The sequence below is a fragment of the Carica papaya genome, chromosome 1 (assembly GCF_054855325.1).
Source record: "Carica papaya isolate Zhongbai chromosome 1, ASM5485532v1, whole genome shotgun sequence".
NCBI classification, from domain to species: domain Eukaryota; kingdom Viridiplantae; phylum Streptophyta; class Magnoliopsida; order Brassicales; family Caricaceae; genus Carica; species Carica papaya.
In genome coordinates, this window is record NC_142309.1 from 20,912,809 (window position 1) to 20,927,389 (window position 14,581).

The window sequence follows — 14,581 nt, forward strand, 5'->3', positions numbered from 1 at the left end:
TGAGAAACTTTTTTATAAATAAAAAATTATTCTTGATCTAAAATAAAAAATATCTTATAAATCCTGATATAATTTTCAATTAAATTTTTAAATATATAGATAATGTAAAAATTTTGTCTTGTTAAAACTTATCGTGTAACAAAATCTGACTGTATTAATTTGAATTATATCGATTTTTATTTGGGTATCAATTTTTTATTATTATTTTAATTTTTACTTATAATTTTCATTTGTTTTTTTTTCATTTTTTTTATAAATACATAGATAAATCAAGTATTTCCACTATTTGTTTTCACTTAAAAAGAGTAATACTACTTTGTGCCAAAAATTTTTACCTACAAATTGATATAATAGTATACATAATATAATTACATAATATATGTATATATATAGGTAAAATGCACATCAAATGAAGTTGTTTATATATAGAATCCAACCATCAATAAAAATCAATACATTATTGTTTTCTTAGATGGAATAAATTGAGCATTGTTCATGCTCCAAGCATTGAGAGTGGAGATTTTGACCCCAACACTTCCATTGTTGAATGCAAATAGGTGAGCTCCTTTATCAATACCCACCACTGGATAAACCCTAGCAGTGATGCAACTCCTTCCTTCCCCACCAAAACTCTCTATTATTGAATGATCAATCTGCAAACCATACACATCATCAAATTGTAAATTTATTTAACCCTATATTTCTACTAAATTAACATCTTATTTTCAAAAAAATTATTTCATTACTTAAAACAACTTATAGTTTTTCATTACTTATTGGTGTTGAAATTTAAGAAAAGTAAAATAAGAATAAACTCACAAGCGATGAGAGGAGGAGAGGAAAAATGGATACTAATATAAATTTTTTAATTTTAATTTTCAGACAACTAGTTATAATTTAAAGAGACAAATAATTGCAAAAAGATAACCATGAATTCTTATAAATTAACTTTAACATTTATCATCTTTTTAAATGATAAGTAACGTTTTTATATATGAGATTGAACATTTATCGTATTTTTAAATTATAGATAAAATTTATATAAATGATATTTTACATTTATCAACTTTCTATATAATATGTAATTTAAATTAACTAACAAATCTATAAAGAATACAACTTTAAAAATATGCTTGAAAGAAGGAAGTGGAGAACACGTGGCTATGAAACCCAAACATGGAGACTGTGGTACAAAGCGCATGGGAAGAAAAAGTGACCAAGAACCTCACGCAAAGGATTGTTGCGTGTGGAACAGGTCTACAGAAGTGGGGACGATCCATTGCACACAACTTCAGAAGCCATAAACAAGTATTGTATGGACAAATATTGAGGGAACAAAGATTAGGTAATAATATGGACACATGAAATCTATCCAATCTGATCAGGGAATATATCCAACTGTTAGAACAAGAGGATGTGTAATGGAGACAGAGAGCCAAGTTGTTATGGCTGAAACATGGTGACTAAGTACTTCTATCGATAAGTATATGAGCGCATACACCATAATTATATTACAGCTTTACGTAATTTAGGTTCGGGGGAGGGGGAAGGATTTGAGATGAGGGAGTCCTTCAAGAACATATACTTAACTACTTCATAGAGTTGTTTTTAGTACAAGATAGAGACTGTGAGTTAGTTATTGGCAATATCACTAGGAGGCTACCTAGCGAGGCAAATAATGCACTGCTCCAATCGCTTAGTGCAAAGGAGATCAGATTAGCCGCCTTTCAAATGCACTTTGACAAGTCATCAGGGCTTGATGGAATGAATCGGTATTTTACCAAAAATTATGAGGTATTGTAAGTCCCAACATGTAGTAACTGAAAAAAAAGTGGGGGAAATGACGTTGTTTTGAAGAGGAAAAAACGATGTCGTTGTGAGGAAGCTGGTGGGATATAAATAGGGGACGGGAAAGGAAAGAAAGAAGGGAAGATAAGAAAAAAAAAAGAAAGAAAAAGAGAAAAAAAAAGAAGGAAGAGGGCGGGAAGGAGAAAAGAAGAGAGAAAAGAAGGTTCCAAAAATAGAGATAGGGGAGTCGAAGCAGAGAGGAGCGAGAAGGGAGAGAGAAGAAGACAGAGGACGGTGACGGTAAAGTTTAAGTTTCATGTGTGAATTTGAGATTTGAATGTTGATGAGATTGGTTTGGTTAGAGATATAGTGTTTATTTATGAGTGCAAATGGAGGTGGCGGTATACGGAACAGGTTGTGGAGGAAGTGAGTGTGCAGTGTGAGTGAGGTATGTGAGAGAAAGCAGGTCCGCGTGAGCACCGCAGGAGGAGAGAGATGGAGGAAGGCGATGTGAGTGAGGTTAGAGAGAGAGGGAGGGATGTCGAGTGAGTGTATGGTCTGAGCGAGGCGTGTGAAAGATAACAGGTCCGTGTGAGCACCGCGGGAGGAGAGAGAATGAGAAAGGCGGTGTGAGTGAGGTTTGAGAGAGAGGTAGGGATGCGGAGTGAGTGAAGTCCGTGAGAGAGAAGGATTGCGGTGTGAGTGAGGTCCGTGAGGGAAAGGAGTGTGATTGTTGGGGCTTTGCGAGAGAGAGTAGGTTCGGGTGAACATCGAGGGATGAGAGAGAAGGAGTAGGTGGGGTGAGTGAAGTCGGTAATGAAGTGAGGGTGCAGTGTGAGTGAGGTCCGTGAGGGAGAGGAGTGGGATTGCTGGGGCTTTGTGAGAGAGAGTAGATTCGGGTTAGCACCGAGGGGGGAGAGAGAGAAGGAGTAGGAAGTGTGAGTGAAGTCTATGATGGAGAGGGAATGCAGTGTGAGTGAGGTCCGTGAGGAACAGGAGTGTGGTTGTTGAGATTTGTGAGAGAGAGCAGATTTGTGTGAGTATGGAGGAGACCGCGGGAGGAGAGAGAAGGAGGAACGCGGTGTGAGTAGGAACACTTAGAGTATGCCGCAGGAAGAGGGAGAACGAGGAGCGGTGGGAGGATGGAATTAGCGTAAGAAGAAGAAAGGAAAACATGGTTGGGAGCAGAGGTATGTTGGGAAATTAAAGAGTAGGAAAGGGAGACTTGTGGAGTGTGCATGGTGGGAATTATATATAGGTTGTTGTAAATTAGTGGTTGGCAAGGGAAATTTACAGTTCTAAAATGTTACTGAGTTCCCTATAGGGGGACGCCGACATTGGTGGTCACGAATAGAGAGAGAGGGTTGGCCACCGATAGGGTGTTAGTCGGGAGATCCCGACGGACAGGGGGCTCGGTCGCCGATATTGGTGACGGAAGAAAATGATAACTGTGTGTGTGTGTGGCCCGTTAGGGGTCGAGAGGTGGATAATGGTCGCCAAAGTTGGTGACGGAAAAGAATGATAACTCTGTGTGTGTGTGGCCCGTTAGGGGTCGAGAGGTGGATAATGGTCGCCGATGTTGGTGACGGGAGAGAATGATAACACTGTGTGTGTGTGGCCCGTTAGAGGTCGAGAGGTGAATAATGGTTGCCGATGTTGGTGATGGGAGAGAATGATAACTGTGGGTGTGTGTGGCCCGTTAGGGGTCGGGAGGTAGATGATGGTCACCGATGTTGGTGACGAGAGTGAATGAAAATGGTGTGCGTGCGTGGCCTGTTAAGGGTCGAGAGGCGGATGATGGTCGCCGATTTTGGTGATGGGTGACAATGTTGGTATGCTTGGGGTGGCGTGGGGCGCGGTCACCCTTGATAGGTATGATCGTTGAGATACCGGGGTAAGCTTTTGTCCTGAGTAGTCTCATGGTGATAGTAAGGTAGGGCCTGGGTTAAGTAATGAATTACCGGTAGAAATGTGGGGTTTTATATTATTGCATCTCATAACTGTAACTTAATTTTTACTGTACTGAATTATATAAATTCATTATTTATTATTCACAGATGATGTAGAAACGGAGTCCGGATCGAAGTTACTGGTGTCTGAACCTAGTGTATAGAGCGACATGATAAAGATTTTCTTTTTCTTTTGGCAGAATTGAGTGTGAAAAAGTTGATAGTAGTGTAGATAGTGTGTACGGTTGTACTTTATGCGATGTCTCGTGCATGATTATAGGTTTATCTTGACTTTGAATAAGAGATCGTGATAATGTTGCTATGTGCATGACTGATTTGATTATGGAATTGGTTTGTCTTAACTACGCCATTAGAAGTGAAAAGAGAAAAAAAAAAGGGGCGTTACATAACGTCATATATCACTGTCAATCTTGGTTTGAGATTGAGGAGATTTCAAAGCAGATTAACGAAATAGTAATAGTACTTATTCCGAAAAAAGATAGCCCAAAAACCATCAAGGACCTATGTCCCATATCGTTATGTAGTTTAGCATATAAAATATTCTCTAAGGTGCTGGCTAACTTATTACAGGAGGTTCTGTCAGATCTTATTATTGTGACCCAATCGGTGTTTGTTCCTAAAAATATTATGTTGGATAATATTCTTTTAGCTTTTGAACTAATCCATAAGATGAAGTTAACAGCTCACAAGAAATGCAGTGAGATAACTATGAAGATTGACATCAGCAAGGCGTATGATCGGGTGAGGTGGGAATTTCTTGAGGCGATATTGCTAAAGCTTGATTTTAACATAATGTGGGTTATCATACTAATGAAGTGTGCATTTTCAATTTCGTATAGAGTGAACTTTAATGGTAATGAGATTAGCTCAATTTTACCGCACAAGAGTTTGCGGCAAGGGGATCCCTTATCACCTTATCTATTTATTCTTGTGCAGAAGGTCTATCTGCGATGTTCAAGCAGGTGGAGATGAATTAATAGATTCATGGAACGAGGTATGCCGTGGAAGTCCAAGTATTACCCATTTGTTCTTCGGAGACAACTCTTTCTTTTTTTTTTCAGAACAAATACAGACGAATGTTTATGGGTAAAACGAATACCGTATTAGTATCAGGTGGCGTCGGGTCAAACTGTTAATTTAAAAAAAATTTGGCACAATCTACAGTGCAAATATCCCTGCTAGTCTCAAAGCCTTCTTAAACGATCTCCAGAGGCTGCACCGAAACATAGCCATGGGAGATATCTTGGATTGCCCTCCTTAGTTGGTCGAAGTAAAAAAAAAAATCTTTGCTTTTGTGACGGATATGTTATGGAAAAGAGCAATGTGATGGAACCATAAATATTTATTGAAGGCGGGTAAGGAGATTTTACTGAAATCGGTGGGATAAACTCTCCCAACGTTCTGTATGGGGGGTGTTTCCACTTCTAGTTAGCTTGTGCGAGGAACTCCAGATGGTGATGAATAGCTTTTCGTGTGGTAGGGATCGAGATGGCTTGAGAAACATGCACTGGGGGTACTGGGAGTCTATGTGTAAGAGCAAGGAGGAAGGTAGTCTAGGGTTCCGAATACTTACATAATTCAATATTACTCTGCTAGGAAAACAATACTGGAGGATTTTTAGTTGTAAAGAATGCTGAAACGTTTGACACTCGCCTTCATCAACGAGCTAAAGAAGACAAGTGTGCAAACCTATCCTGGTCAGTAAATGATCCTAGTTAGCAATCTAACTCAGCCTTTTGCTACCAGATAAAGCACGCATGGCCGACAACTGGAACGCAATCGTCCCTTCCTACAAGCTGCTGATGTTCTTCTTTATCTTCTATATTTTCTGTTTTGATTTCCTGCAGAGTGTTCGTGATATGTTCTTTATTTTCTTATGGTGTATGGTTTTGAATTCTTGTAAAGAGCAGCCAAGCTCTATAAATTCTGTAGCTCACCTGTTAACAATTATCAATAAAAAGTATAAGCTGTGAAATGTCCAACTTCTCTCATCTAAAATCAAGCTAACCTGTTTCTTAACTTAGTATTAGAGCTATTAGAAATGGCAGAAGAAAGTAACAACTCTTCTACCTTCAACCCAACACCTCAAAGAATTCAAACCTTGCCCAGCAATACAATGAGCTCTGTGTGCACACTAAAACTCAACCACGATAACTTTCTTCTCTGGAAAAATATGGTTCTCTCAATCATTAAAGGAAACAAACTTGAGGGCTTCATCCCTGGAGCCAAACCTAGCCTACCTGAATACACAAAGAAAGTCGTGGAAGAAAGCACCAAAGTAGAAATAACCGTGAACCCAGATTCTGAAAACTGGTTCACCCAGGATTAGATGTTTTCGGGTGGCTCTGCAGCTCGATTGAAACAAACATAGCCTCCGAATTAACGGGGCACTCAATATCAAAACTGCTTTGGGATGCCATCCGAGGCCTATTCGGGGTGAAAATAAGAGCAAATGTAATCTACTATACGAGAGAATTTATTAAAATACAAAAGGGAAACCTAAAAATGGAAGAATACATAAAGACCACCAAAAGCATCTCGGACAATCTTCCGTTGGCAGGTCATCCTGTAACATTAGAAGACCTTGTCTCTCAAGTCCTCGCTGGCTTGGACCCTCTGGAATATAACCCACTGGTGTGCCAAATCACAGAGAAAGAAAGCATAACTAGGTGGAGCTCCAATCACGACTGCTAAACTACAAACAGAGATTGGAACAACTCGACTCTACAGCAGCTAATCTTAGCCTCAGTCGACCTTTAGTAAATTTCTCCAATATCAGAAGCAACAATAACTATCAAAATCCCTTTTCTCAACCGACCAATAAAGGAGGAGGATGAAACAACACCTGAACAGAGGAGGTCACTATAACACCAAAAAAAGAGGAAGAAGCGGTGGCAACTCCAGACCAATTTGTCAAGTGTGTGGCAAAATTAGGCACACTGCCGCTCATTGCTACTATCAATATGGTAATAGCTACATGGGAGCCATTCCTAAAAGCTCCACAAAGGTCCATCAAAGCTTAGCTTTTTTGTTCTCCACCGAAAACAATCTTGAAGATCCAGTGTGGTATGCAGACAGTGATGCCACTAACTATGTCACAGGTGACACAAACATTCTACAATCTAAATAAGCATATGGAGGAAATAAGATTCAGATGATTGGAAATGGTGAGAAATTGCCTACCAAACATATTGGTAAGGCAAATATTTATACACCAAGAAACCAAAAATTAGCATTAAATAGAGTGCTATATGTACCTAAAATCACCAAAAACTTTCTGAGTATATCTCAACTCACCTCTTTTAACAATATTGAAGTGATTTTTAACTCATCTTGTTATTTTATGAAGGACAAAGCTACCGGGAAGGTGCTGTTGTTGAGAAAGCTTAAAGATGGTCTGTACTGTTTGGGCTCCTTAAAACCAATTGGCTTTCCTCATCGTCCCTGTCAAGCCTTGATCACCAGCCAAAATAATCTTAGACAGTTTCTGAACCCCTGAATAAAAAAAACTACCAGGCCTGGTACAGGAGACTTGGACACCCATCATCAAAAAGTTTATCTACTGTTTTGAAATCATGTAATGAATCTTTTAATTTCAATGAAAATCTCTTTTGTGATGCATGTTAACTGGGCAAGTCTCACTCTTTTCTTTACTCTATGTCTTTTTCGCATGTAAAACTCCCTTCGAAATTGTCCACACTGACATTCGGGGACCTTTCCTTCTCCATGCACCTTTGGGCCATAAGTATTATGTAACCTTCATTTACGACTACAATTGTTTTGCCTGGCTCTATCCACATAAATAAAAATTAGACATTCATCAGGTCTTCACCCTGTTCAAACAACAAACAGAAATCCAATTTTGAAGAAAAATAAAATGTCTCAAGTCAGATATGGAAGGAAAGTTCACTGGTTCAGCTCAAACTCTCAAAATAGTGGAATAGAAATTAGATACTTTTGCCCCTACTCCTTGGCTGAAAATGGACGAACATAAAGGAAACACTAACATATAGCCGAAACAAGCCTCACACTTCTTGTTGAGTTGAGAGTTCCACTAAAATCTTGGCTTGATGCTTTTGAAACAGTTGTGTTCCTCATAAACAAAATGCCTATACCCATCTTAAATCAAGCTTCACCGCTTGAAAAACTATATCACAAAAAACCCAACTACAAATAGCTAAAAATTTTCGGTTGTGCCTGTTTTCCTTGCCTGAGACCATACCAAAATCATAAGCTCTCTTCTCACTCATCAAAGTGTGTCTTTCTTGGTTATAGCTCACTGCACAAAGGATACAAATTCCTTAGTTGCACTGCCAAAATCTATGTGTCAAGAAATATTATTTTTAATTAATCTAAATTTCATTTTCACCATGGTTTCACAAACACACATCATCCTAAAGTGCCCTCTAGAATCACACTACCATTATAATTCAACGTATCATTTTACCTCCCATCAGCCTCACTTTCCTCTAAGAGCACAAACAGCCGGGACATCTCAGTAGCCACAACACTTGCATCCTCTCCTACAGCAGAGACTTCACCGTAACACTGCTTAAGACACTCTCCAACTAACAACACAAATGACAACAACATATCACAATATGAACCAGAATCCCCTCTGAAACAAAGCATGGTCCCATAAGAAAACTAAAAGAAGAAAGACTACCAACAGAGGACACCTTAAAGCTCAAGTCGGGATTTTTAGACCAAGAAACATGTCACAAGACTTCCAATTATTTAGAGCAACAAAAGAAAATGATCTCTCAATACCCACTTTGATCATAGAAGCAATCAACGACCCTCTCTGGAATTCAGCAATGAAAGAAGAAATGACCGCCCTCAGCAACAACAAGACCTAAAAATTGGTCCCTTATTGTTCTGAAATGAACCTTGCTGGAATCAAATGGGTCTATAAAATCAAGACAAATGCAGATGGAAGCTTTCAACGGTGTAAAGCTAGATTGGTCGCAAAAGGGTTTCATCAAACACCTCGTATTGATTTTCATCACACCTTCAGCCCAGTGATTAAGGCATCAACTCTTCGAGTTATCTTAATTATAGTAGTCACAAATGAATGGCACATCAGACAATTAAATATGAACAATGCTTTTCCAAATAGAGAATTGAAAGAGATGGTGTTTATGAAGCAACCCGAAGGATTTGAAGACTCTGCACATCCCAATTATGTTTGTCAACTCAACAAAGTGCTCTATGGACTCAAGTAATCCCCAAGAGCTTGGTTTGACAAACTCAAATCCACTTGACTCAAATGGGGCTTCAAAAACTCACAAGCAGACACATCTCTTTTTTCTTTATTACTGAAGCCATTAAAATCTTCATACTGATCTATATTGACGATATAATCATAACAGGAAATAAGCTTGAGAAGATGCAGAGCTTTATCAGTCAGCTTCACGACCTGTTCGCACTGAAGGACCTCAGTGACATTCATCTCTTCCTCGGCATTGAAGCAACATGTGATGACACTGGACTCTTCCTCACCCAAACAAAATACACAGAGGAACTCCTCAAGCAAAATAATATGCCCTCTTCAAGACCATGTCCTACACCAGCAGTGGTTAAGAGCAATTTAACAGCAGAAGAGGGAGAGAAGCTAACTGATCCAACTCCCTACTAAAAAATAATTGGTTTTCTTCAATACTTGACTCACACAAGGCCGAATATATCATTCATCATCAATAAACTCAATCACTTTATACAAAGACCAATTGACCTTCATATGAAAGCCCTAAAGAGAGTACTTAGATATCTGAAAGGAATTACTGATATCGGACTTCATATTAAACCAAGTGACAGATTAAGCATCGTTGCGTACTCAGATGCAGACTGGGCTTGCTCAAAGGATGATCGTCGCTCAACCTCTGTCTATTGTGTTTATCTTAGAGAAATTTTAGCTTCTTCGAGCTCAAAGAAGCAAAATGTTGTCTCAAGATCAAGTGTCAAATCTAAGTATAGGGCTCTAGCTCATCTATCTTATGAAATTGCCTGGTTGGAGTCCTTGTTCAAAGAAATAAACATTGTTATCCCACAAGCCTCGATAGCATGGTGTGACAACATGAGCACCACAGCCCTTGCTAGCAATCCTGTCTTCCATTCACGAACTAAATATATCAAAGTAGATGTTCATTTCATTCGTGACAAAGTAACAAAAGGAGTTCTCAACATCATATATGTGTCTTCGTGTGATCAGACCACCGACTACTTCACCAAGGCTCTATCACAGACACAAGTTAAATACTTTAAAGAGAAACTCGGAGTGGTTCAGTGACCGCTTCCCTTGACAAGTTTGAAGAGGAATGTGAAGAACACTGAACCGTTTGGCGCTCGCCTTCATCGGCGAGCTCAAGAAGACAAGTGTACAAACCCGTCCAAGTTAGCAAATGATCCCAGTCAACAATCCAACTCAGTCTTTTGCTTCCAGACAAAGCACGTATGGCCGACAACTAAAATGCAATCGTCCCTTCCTGCAAGCTACTGATGTCCTTCTTTATATTCTGCATTTTTCATTTTGATTTCATGCATAGTGTTCTTGATATGTTCTTTGTTTTCTTATGTTGTATGGTTTTGAATTCTTGTAAAGAGCAGTCAAGCTCTATAAGTTTTGTAATTCGCCTGTTAATGATTATCAATAAAAAGTATAAGTTGTGAAGTGTCTAGCTTCTTTCACCTAAAATCAAGCTAACCTGTTTCTTAACTTTATTAACCTAAGCTCCTTAGTGGCTAAAACACTCAAAGCTAAGTATTTTTCTCAATGGAACATTTTAACTGCAAGGTTGGGAGTCAACCTCAGTTTCACATGGAGGAGCATACCTGTTGCTAAAAATCTGGTGAGAAGTAGTACGAGGTGGATAATTGGCACAAGGAAGCGGATGAGGGTCCAGAGTGACCCCTAGCTGCCGAGAGAAAGTGACGCTTTTGTTCGAAGCCCATGCATAAAGAGTCTTGAGAATATAGAAGTGTGCGAACTCATGAATAAGGATCTATAGAGTTGGAATAAGGACATGATAAGAGGTTTGTTTGTGGAAGAGGAAGTCGTTCTTATACTCGATATTCTCTTAAGCCAGCAGCTAAGAGAGGATAAGTGTATTTAGATGCATACGTATAATGGCAGGTAGTCAATGAAATCAGCGTATCAGTACTTGCGGGGCTCTAATAAACGTACTGCAACGAAAGGATTCAATCTGTGAAATTATGTGTGGAGGGCTGATATCCCGCTTAAGATGAAAAATTTTATGTGGCAATTGCTGAACAATAATCTCCCAGTTAAATCACGCCTGCACGAGAAAGGAATTGTAATAGCTACGACCGACACTAGATGTGACGGGGAGGAAACAATCAAACATGTGTTTTTTGAATACAATAAAGCAATTGGGTGCTGGGATCTACTGGGCAGCTAAGGGGAAGAGGCTGACTTCACTGATATATTTAAGTGGGGCGAACAGTTTGCCAGATCATGAACGAAGCACGAAGTTGCAGAGGCATTTTGTTACTTGTGGAGATTATGGCTTGAAAGAAATGATCTCTCATGGACAGTGAAGGTTTTTGCGGATCAAACATCCATATACCTGTTAAAGAAGTTTCTGAATGAATGGCAGCAAGCCAAGTTTGTCAGAGGCAGGGGGACTGTGTAACAAAGTAGAAGTACAGCGAACTTACATGAGTGGCAAGTTCCTGAAATGGGTTTTCGGAAATGCAACGTTGATGGTACAGTTCCAAGGACAGGTTCTGAAGCGAGTTATAGCGAAAATATAAGAGACTCAATTGACAATGTATTAGTTGCATTCTCAGGGCGTTTGAAGGGGTGTCACGTAGCGGATGTTGCAGAACTGCAAGGGTGCTTGAGGGCATTGGAGTATATACATGCAGATGTCCAGGGATCGGGAACAGTGGAGATTGACACCCAGAAGGTACACAACGTGTTGACAGCCAGGGAGGAAGACGATTCGGAATGTTGCTTCATCATAGCAGACTGCAGGGCCTTGTTGAGGTTGAGAACTGATGTTTCACTGAAATGGGTTAGGAGACAGTGTGATACAGTGGTTCATGAGATAGACAGAGCTGCTCGTTTATATCCAAGTTCACATTAGGGAGAGTCTAACTCTAAACATTGTCGCACTACTTTTCTAATTAATGCAGGAGGTTCTTTTTATATATAAAAAAAAAACTTTAAAAATATGCAAATTTATTTAACAATTGTTGGTGCATTTGGATAAATTCAATCTAAACTATGCCATGTAAATTTTAGCTACGAAATTAATTACCAAGGTTCTTAGGGAAATCTTGTCCTGAAGAGGATCAATGTCAACGAATGCTCCATAGGTGGTCTTGTCGGGCCCTTCTCTTGAAGACGACCTGAAATTTTAAACCAAAAAATTCAAAATTTTCTTAGAGAAACATGTAAACAAATTTTAAATACAACAAAAATAATACATTTCAAAGTTTATCTTTTTTTATAAGATAAGATGAGTCCATTCAGACTTGACTCATATCTTCCCATGCTAAAACCCATTTCACAAAATTAAACTAAAAGAAAATCCCTTTTTTTTTATTTCTTCAATTCTTATACATTTATACCCAAACTTCCGTATAACAGATGAAATTAAAAATTTATATGACTATAAAAGTAATACAAAATTGTTTTAAATGATTTATAAATAAAAAAACTGTTTCGTCTATATCTGAATATCATATACATAATATTATAAATTATTTTATACATAAATATATGAAATATAATAATAATTCATTTAAAAAAGGAGCAGCATAAGTAAATTACATAACCTGCTTTGATCACTGCACATAAGGACCACGAACTTATTATCATCCTTTCTGTAGATTCTAAAGAAGACGGCAGTTTGCTCCGTCAAGTCCTTGGAAGCCAAAACCAAAAGACCAAACGGTCCAACTTTGCCTTTCACAGACGCCGTCATTTTACCACAAATCGTCCGAGCATCATTACCCCAACCTGGGTCCATCAACTCTGCTCCTTCTAGTTCCGGCAATTCGAAGTATACTTCTACGTCGGCCTTCAACGGAGGAAATTAACCCAAAAAGAAAATTATTTCATTCATAAAATATAGTTAATAATTAAGGTTTATATTTTTAAAAATTAATTTATGAATAACATACCCAATTTTTAATTAATTTAAGGTAAATAAAAAAGATATTAGATAGAGTAAATTACTTACCTGGGAAGCTGTAATGCCGGAAATTTTAACGGCAGACCCGGCTTTAAGGTCTTTATCATGCAAGCTCACGTTCTTACTACGCAGCGTTTCGATTTCTTCCACTGGCCATTGGACCAACTGTCGTCCACTTTCACTCAGCAAAATTGTCCGAGGAATTGACTAAAAAAAAAAAGTACTTAAAAAATTAATCATTTATTAAATTATGTTTCATTTAAATATTTATTTAAAAATTTCAACTTTCTCTAAAAATATTTTTAGAATTTATAAAATATCATGCTCTTATAATTAAAATAAATATGAATTTTTATAAAAATAATTTGTTTTTAAGGGAACACCTGAAGTCCAGCCCATCCTCTCTTGACACTATCAACTTCAGTGTCAGTTTCAGCAATCCATGCCCAGAGAATCCTCCTCTTCTTGGCACTATCAAAAAACGTCTTCGAAGCATAAAACTTTCCATAATCATGTCTGAAATCCAACCCGCCATCTTCGAATTCTGAATCGAGTCAACCTATCCGATTCAACATCGTATTTTCCCAACACGTACGAGTCAAGGGGATACGTGCTGACTTTCAGCACATACTTACTGAATTCGTCTACCGAAGAAGACTCATCAAGATCGAGCCCACTTTCAGTACTAACCGGGTAGAAATCCGGGCACTCCCACATGCCGGATCCGGGTAAAGAATGGAGCGGAGTCTCCCGCCGGGTCCAGCTAACAAAATCATCACTGTGATACAGATATGCCCGTCCTTCGCCGCCGACAATTACCCTCCATGTTCCGTCCGGACCTCTCCATGCTGTTGTGGGATCTCTGAATTTGTCGGGTTTAATTCCATCAACCGGGCTCATTAACGGGTTGTGGGGGGATTTGACCCAGTTAACAAGAAACGGGTCGGATGAATTCTTGGGGATTGCTAAATTCTGGAGTTCTCGGTCTTGGCTGTCTCTTCCGGTATAGAGAATTACAGGATTTTCGTTGGAGAGGAAGGTGCTTGACCCGCTCCAGCACCCGTTGATGTCAAACGGGTGGGTCGGATACAAGGCGTGATCCAGATGGATCCAGTTGACGAGATCGTAGGAGACGGAATGCCCCCATGTAATGTTGCCCCACACTGCTGCATACGGGTTGTATTGATAGAAGAGATGGTAAACGCCCTTGTAGTACATTGGTGCTGTTGGAAATCAATTAATCAGAGCTATATACATATATATACACACACATATACATACAGTAATATATATATATATATATAGATACATGTAAGTTTTACCATTTGGGTCTTGATAATCATCCATTTCCCCAGCAACCCAAGTCAAATATACGAAGGGAAAAAAAATCAGACACGAGTTATGAAGAAATTAACTTAAATATTCAAAAAAACATTAAACTTTTTTACCTTCCGAGTTTAGTCGGACTGGTTATTTACGTCCTGATATTAATTGAACGAGAGAAAGAAAGCATACCATTCATCCAATTTTTAGGAGGTTGAAAATGGAAGGCAGTTCTGTAAACTTGATTATGAAGATGATCAGAAGAAAACTTGAAAACCTGAGTGGTAATAAAAATTAAAAACAACCCAAGAAAACCTAAACCCATTGCAGAGATCTTCA

The 14,581-nt window shown here is 38.7% G+C and overlaps 1 pseudogene across 1 annotated transcript; it reads right to left on the minus strand.

Moving 5' to 3' along the window:
- Positions 1-398: 398 nt before the first annotated feature.
- Positions 399-14,381, minus strand: LOC110826291 (beta-fructofuranosidase, insoluble isoenzyme CWINV1-like; annotated as a pseudogene). The gene is made up of 6 exons (XR_015820004.1): positions 14,242-14,381; positions 13,303-14,142; positions 12,968-13,126; positions 12,561-12,805; positions 12,041-12,131; positions 399-653 (listed from the first exon to the last, which is right to left on the minus strand). The product of XR_015820004.1 is annotated as a beta-fructofuranosidase, insoluble isoenzyme CWINV1-like (transcript).
- Between the last annotated feature and the right edge of the window lie 200 nt (positions 14,382-14,581).